This window comes from Sinohyriopsis cumingii, unplaced genomic scaffold (assembly GCF_028554795.1).
Source record: "Sinohyriopsis cumingii isolate HCF-2022 unplaced genomic scaffold, ASM2855479v2 utg002626l, whole genome shotgun sequence".
NCBI lineage: Eukaryota > Metazoa > Mollusca > Bivalvia > Unionida > Unionidae > Sinohyriopsis > Sinohyriopsis cumingii.
The window spans coordinates 106,070-113,913 of record NW_028316261.1 but is presented as its reverse complement, the minus strand read 5'-3'; the positions used below and the strand labels follow the sequence as shown (position 1 = coordinate 113,913).

General features: G+C 33.6%; 1 protein-coding gene across 2 annotated transcripts in view; it reads left to right on the top strand.

Annotated features, from left to right (window-relative positions):
* The first annotated feature begins 1,203 nt into the window (after positions 1-1,203).
* The window catches only part of LOC149770139 (sodium- and chloride-dependent glycine transporter 2-like), an 83,173-nt gene continuing 76,532 nt past the window's right edge, over positions 1,204-7,844 (top strand). The window contains exon 1 of one of the 2 annotated variants that reach the window (XM_089949328.1): positions 1,204-1,466. The gene's annotated coding sequence lies outside the window, so the exon portion shown is untranslated. Of the gene's footprint in view, positions 1,467-6,474; positions 6,561-7,844 lie in introns of those variants that run through there. The other variant, XM_089949330.1, reaches the window with a different exon arrangement.

Below are 7,844 nucleotides of genomic sequence, written 5' to 3'. Positions count from 1 at the left end.
CATTCTCTTTGACAGTTAATATGAATGAGACCACCCTCTATGAGAGTTAAAGAGACCACTCTCGTTGACAGTCAGTATGAGACCACTCACCGTAACAGTTAATACGAGACCACTCTCTGTGACAGTTATTATGTGACAGCAATCTGTAATAGTTATTATAAGACCCCACTCTGTAACAGTTAACAAGAGGCCTCTTTCTGAGACAGCTTATATGAGACCACTCCATGTAACAGTTATTATAAGACCATTATCACCTTCACATTACCCCTCCTTCAAAGTTAGGTATTTCGGTTAACCGCGTATTAAAATGTAGATACAAGTCGTAATTAAATGTTAAGCAGAGTTCGAACTGACACATCTGGCAATTTGACTGAGGGAAGATGGGCTGCGGGTTTTAGGTAATATTATATGGGGAAAGGTCGCATTAGTAGCACGGGACGCCATGTTGGTGTGCCGCCTGATCAAAGAGCAGATCCAAGTTTTTCGGCCAAGTCCTAGACTGATGTCCATAAATATCAATGCATATGATTATTTTCTTACTTTTGTAGGGACTTTTTAATATCTTGATGTTTTAGCCATAAACCTAGTATTGAAAGGGGTAGATACGAAGTTGCTTTTGCTTAAGAACATTTTCTGTAACTTTCATTCCCGTAATACTTTATTATAAGTTGTGGACGCAATCAGATTAAAATATGACCTCCAGTGGCCTATGCGTAGAAAAGCGGAGATCTGATTTTAAACAGATTGCTTGAGGACAAATCTCATGCATTTTTGTATTATAAAATTTTTCAGTATATTAGGGAAAATACATGAACGTTGTTATGCTCGTCCATTTTTTAAGACAAAAAACCCCTCTTGTTTTGATGCAATTATGTTATCAGTTTATATAATATTTCTTAGCTGCATAATAAACTGGGCTTAGTTTGTAACACTTAGGGATTATACTAAATGCATTGTTCTCCAATATATTGTCTCTTTTTCGTAAGCATTGTTGTATTATCGTTCGAAGTTCAAATCAATTGAATGACGTATTTTAATCTTGAATCGTTAACCTTTCTGTCATTTCATTTCGATTTCAACTTAAGCCTTGAAATCGTGACATCGTAACAGCCTTTTCAGTTGTACAAGGGATTGACTGTCAGCTAAGCGTTATGGTAATTTAGCTTGTTGATAGTGTCATCTTTCAGAGTGTTTCATAGTTATCAAGACTGTTGTCAAGGTGGGCTGTTTTGGACAAAAAGTAATTCAGTTCTTGCGTCACATACGTCTGATCGGTAAACAGTCATATTGATTGGTAGTATTGTTTTCGTTCCGATAAATAATATTCGTCCCGTAAAATGTTTCTACTTTTCATCTCACCCCCATGCCTGTTCAATGTTTTGACAGACGATGTATTTTTAAGCGTGCTCTTCATGGCTTTGTTGAAAGACCACCTCCTTTAACGCTGAAGCGGAAAAAGTCACATCGTAAGTTATCGCTGTTGTGATTTTGCAGGTTCGAATATATTTATGCATAATGATTTACAACATTTAGTGATATGAGAGCGAATTTAACGTTCGTTTGGCAAACGTCAAACAAGACAATATGGATTGTGTCGAGTGAGTTATTCGTAAAGGAACGATAATTTTGCTTCTTCTATTGTCAGTGATTGATGGTGAGGCAAACATTATGTTATTGTTCTTGAAATCTGTTAGTATTTCGGTTTGCTATATAAAATAAACTTTAACAGTCCCATACTGAGATACATAGTATTGTGCTACGCCTAACAACAGGTTATGAAAACTCGGTTGATGATGAAAGACCCATGCTGCCACGCAGCAGCTTCACTCTAGCATCGCGAGAAGAATGTGTGGGATCGTTTATCAGGGAATGATGCAATACGCTAGTATGGTATACAAAGGTATTCAAATCAAGTCCATATGGTGGATATAAACATCGGAACGGACGGTAAAAGTCGTTTTAACTCATTTTTAAAGTAGCTCTTGGAAAATTACAAGTAATAGCAAATAGTACTCAAAACGGTACTGAAATGCACCAGAGCGTTGTATTGTACCTTATTGGAAGAAAAAAATAATAAGAACTTGTTTCCTTATAATATATGTAATCATTGATTATATAGTTGAAATACAAAAATATTATAGAATCAGTGATGATTTCAGCAATAACATTTTGTGGTCCTCATCCCTAGAATTTGGAAATTTTAATTTCAAAACAAATATTTATTCTGGGAAATTTTTTAACAGAGGCTTAAGATTTGCAACCAACTAAATCCTGTCACTCATACCATATGTACTTGCTTATAAGTTGAGTCCCGCTGCAAACTGCATAGACTCCGATCTGCTGGCACATAATGCACTGGCAGATCTGGATCTGTGCAGTTTGTTAGGAGTAATCAGTAGAACAAACATCGTATCCTGGACTTCAGTTTTGATGCTCATAATCACTACTTTTCAAGTTACAAGATACAAGAAATTTTATTTACCATCGATGGTCTGAGTAAAATACATAAAACACTAGTTCTGTGCAAGCTATTTTATCAACATAACAAAGTATTTTATTATTTAACAGACGGGTACACAGATAGTACATATTTACAGCATAGCAGTATACATACAGACAATACACTACCAATGGGAACAACAGATTAAAAGATAGTGCAATGTTAGATAAAAGATAATTATCTTCAGCAGATTGAAAGACAGTACATCAACTTAAACTATAATTAATTAGTAGACAACATGCAGGTGCACAATCTTTTTATGCATGCACATGTGTAAGACTAACAGGGATTAGTACACTTAATAATATGACTATTGTATCCTTTGCAAGCATGCACAACATCAGTGATTACCACTAATTAAAAGACAAGACAATAAATGGTACATTGCATGCAGGTAACGTTCATCGGGTAAGAATAGCGACATTAGGAGAAATGAGGGTGCTAAAGTTAAAATAGAAGAAGGTGCTTACTTAAATAAGGCATTAGGTCAAAAATATATGTGTTTCCTATAGCACTGGTTTTAAAATTAGAGGAGGTAGGTAATTTAAAAAAAATATATACAGTATCTTATAATGTTTAGTATATATAATGTACTAAGCATGCCAAAGTACTTGGCAAATATGTTCATTTTGATGTACAAAGCAATTTTAGGATTTTTTTCTCAATTCTTTTTTGTACCATGTGGGAAAAATGCAAGGGTCAGCAACGGTAAACATATTTGGTTTTCTTTATGGTATCAGAATTTAAGTCTCGATGAAGACTGTAACCCTTGAGCTGAAGTGTCATTGACCACTAAATAGATAGTGAGGTAGTATATGATGTTCATTTGCTATCCATGCTAAAATAACTAAGGTGTCTAAAGTAATGAGAGGTATCACCATGAAGGATCATATTTATGAAAGGAGTTCATTTCATTAAACCCTTTTTATCATCCGAAAATAAAAGTTCAGACTGTTACATCCTCCTCATTAAGGATATGCCCTGATTACTGACCAAACAAATGAGTGACACTTTTAAAGAATACTGCATAAATATTGTAAAAAAAAACTTTGGATCAGATGAATTGAGAGATAACACTACTACCTATCCTAGCATACAAGATTTTCATGATAGTCAACCATCTGAAAAATACCCATCTCTCAAATTAAAACCTGTAATGCCAGAACAAGTTTAACAAATTATGAAAAGCCTTAATACAAAGAAATCTACAGGTGTGGACAACATGCCACCTAATTTACCTAAATTGTACACACCAGTTTTATGTCCAGAAATTAGCAAACTTTTTAATATTTGTATTGGCAAAGGGATATTTCCAGATCATCTTCAAGAAGCAGTTAACCCAAATTTACAAAACAATCTGATCCAGTGGATAAGGGAAACTTCAGACTAGTTAGAATTTGCCTTGCACCTCCAGAATTTTGAAAATCTTATGTATAATCAGATAGAACTGTATTTCGATAATATTTTTTAATGCTATCTGCCTTTAGAAAAGGTTACAGATCTCAGACAACTCTATTGAAACTGGCAGGGGACTGGAGGGGCACACTGGACAATAACTCCATTGTGGGTGCAATACTAATTGACCTATCCAAGGCTTTCAACCGTCTTCCGCACAGCCTTATCATCAGAAAATGTAAAGCCTAGATTTAAACTCTTATCAAACTATTGAAAACTATTTGTGTAACTAAAAACATTCAGCTATGAGACTGGTACAGTAACTTGGATATAACCTCTAAAGGTGTACCACAAGGCTCAATACATAGGACTTCTGATATTTAATATCTTTATAAATGACACGTCCATAAAGAGCCAAATAATTTAATACATCTTTTACAAAATGAGAGCAAGATACTGACTGACTGGTTAAACCCTCAGAAATTACTAGCTATTATTTTTGGCAAAAACATTCAAAAAGTAACCAGGTTCACTACAGAAAACTTAAGTAATGACTTTAAGTTTTGGGACATGAAAAACTAATTTTTTCCATGTCCCAAGATTTACACGCATTAAAAAATTACAGCATTTTTGGTGACCCAAAGTGTATAGATGTAAAAGAAGAAGTCAAGACAAAGTTGGCAAGATCGCCATACTACACACAGCATTGGCCAGCTCTTCATCGTTTAATAAGTCAGTAAACTGTTATAAATTATTATGACTGTTTTCATGTTATTAATTTTCACATATTTCAGATTTTTCAACATGAAAGGTAAAAAAAACCTTCCATATTTCATGGGCACTTTAGAGTTTTGGCTTGTACTATAAATAGTGTACTGAACAGTCGTTACACAGTGTACATTGGATATCCTTGATTACTCTCAAAAATACTAGATGTAGATTTCACTTTATTCATCATTTCTACCAAATCTCATTCTTCAAAATCACAGTTGCTATTTTATTTATTTTGACCCATTTCCCCTAGAGTTACGAAATGACACATATCTTTAATTATACAAGTTGCATAACCAGTATTCATTATATTCACACAACTGATCTTCATTGATACATTTTGCTTTTGTGTTTCATCTTACTGTAACAGAAATTTGTAACTTTCAACACAGTTTTCATTCTGCCTTTGATTTTGGACAACTGGTTGTCCTGGCAGTTCGTTTTGTTTATAATTGTCAGATTTGTCTTTTGTTTTTTGACAGGAGACCAGGTAATTGTTTGTATCATGAAACTGGCTTGAGAAATGGTGGATTTTTGTCTGTCAACAGTGCTGGATAACTGTTTGTTCGTCACCATTAATCATCATGAATTAACTGTTGTAAAATCAGAAGTGGGTTGAGCAGGATGAGATGCCCTTTTTAAAAGCAGTACTAAATTATTTGGTCCCCCAATATTATATTGGATTCACTAACCATTGATTGTCATTGTCAATCAATTAGGATATAAACACTTGTTTGGTTGATTAGCATGATTGCCATGGCTGAGTAAGCAGGAACCTGTTTATGGTTGCTTGCATCAAATCAAATTTTGGTGGTGTCATTTAAGTTACCTGTAAGTGCAGTTGTACTTGTCATTCAGATCCAAAGAACGTACTTCATTTAGTGCAAGTCAGAATCTTCAATGGACATATGGTAACACCATGATTTAAACATGTTAACTAAATGCGAGTGTTGAACCAAAAGCTGTTGTTTTTCATTCTTGTCATACTGGGAGAACACTTTAAACGAGTTTGGTATTTACATTTTTAAGCACATTATAATTTCTGGTGCATTGATTCAACGTTCTAATGCATTGGTGTTATGTGGTTTAACGCCATTTTTCAGCACACAATAGGCTATACATGGCAACCAGTATTAATGGTGGGGGAAGAACTCAGGAAAACCGGAAAGAATCACTGATCCATACAAAGCTACTAGCAAGCTTTCTCACATACCCACATTGGCCCCAAATCTGAGAATCTAACTTTGCAGACGGAGGTGAGATGGCAGTGATCCGAAACGGAGATCGCTTTAGACCACTTGGCCACTCGGGGGCCCCCTTCTAATGCAATAATACTTAAACAAAACAGTAATAAACTGAAGACAAAAGGGATAGGTTATTGTTGTAAATGCTTACAGAAACTTGCTAATACTCAACTCTGTCATCATTCAGATTATTCATCATTCAGATTATACACATTTTGAATTGGGTAGAAATAATAAGGAAACAGGAAAATTAAATCTATTTATAGACTTTTCAAACAAATTATTTGAATTTATAAAATTCCCATGTAATTCATGATAATAATTCCTTAACAAACACAGTCCATTTTTAAATGAGAAATACATTGATTGATTAGTAGAAAAAAATGTTGATGGTGTCCCAAGACTTTTGTACATGAGAAAATTACTTTAATTTTTAATTTTATTCCCCAACAATTATAGGTCTTATAAAAATACTTTTGAAAATAATTTAGGGTGTCCCAAGACTTACAGTCATTACTGTATGAAATACCATGTGTCTAAGATCTGTTAAGAGAAGTATGAGATGCATTCTTTCAAGAACTGGGACTTTATGACACTGTGTCAAATAGGGTGGCATCAAAATATTGTGGGACGATAAACCAAAGTTACCAGTAAGTGCTCTTGTTTTGTAAAAAATTTGCTTTTTTAAATAGTAGCGGTAGAAGTTGTTTTTGTGTAATTTGTATAAAGAAGAATTATAACAAGTTCTTAATATGAAACATTTATCTGTTTCTTCCATCTAACATAACATAAATTAAGGCTGTATTATAATATTATTGTTACTTATAATTATTATTGGAATAAAGATGATAATATGGCACCATTAGTTAGTTGGACATCAAATTAATGTTCTGTTTTTAATGGATAGAAATCTTCAGCATATTTACAGAGTTGACAAAAGTCTATGAACTAGAATACTGAAAACTATTTTAGACTATTGTTACAAGTCTAGGTTTTAAACAAGGTAACAAAAGAAGCCAAACCAACAAGTTTAGTAAAATCAAGAAAAAGTTTATTTCTCAAATTAGAAAGTGAAAATTTTAAAGACTCTTACATTAAAGACTTTATGGATGCATGAACAGTATAAAGAAACCTGTAGGTCTTAGGGTGAAAAGGCATAGGTGACAGTCATATATTAATGGTTTCTGTACATTAAATTTACAGTGTTAAGTGCCTTATGAACTGTTAAAGGCAGGGTGGGTATATGTGCATTTTACAGTAACTCTCATGTATTTACTGTATGTAAATTATTTGGATTAAAACTACTGTTGGGAGTCTGACAGATGCATGCAATATGCATACAACACACCACCTAATTTGTGTCACATTGTCAGCAGTGAATATTTTCACACAAAAGAGAGACACAATAAGGTCTGAATTTAAAAAATAAATCACCAGTAATTGACACGCATGGTATATGTAACCTATGGGCTTAGTATGCACATGTGCTATTAATCTGTGTTCATCAGATCTCTGCAGCATCACTCTTCCTGACTGATTTTATGAAAATTGGTAAAAGAATTAAAGTTTTTTTTTTTAAGTATTTGTATTTCATTTATTAAACAAGATAATGTGAAATTTGTACGTGTTATTTGATGTGTAAGAAAATGACATGGAAATGCACTTGGTACTAATCATTTTTCAGCTTTTTTTGAGTTGATGGTTTGTGACTCAAAGTTTTAAAATCATGTGAGCATTCTGTGATTAGTATTAACGATTTCAGGAGATTTTTTCCCCAATGAAAGGCACTTTTCTATATTTGGTTCTTTTGGTATTAAAAAACAACAATCTGGTTATTTAAAGGGACATTATCCAATTCTTATCCTAAGAGAAAACTGTTAGACTCGGAATGGTCACCTCCCTTGTTCAAGTTTGGTTGCTTGTTTTTAATACTC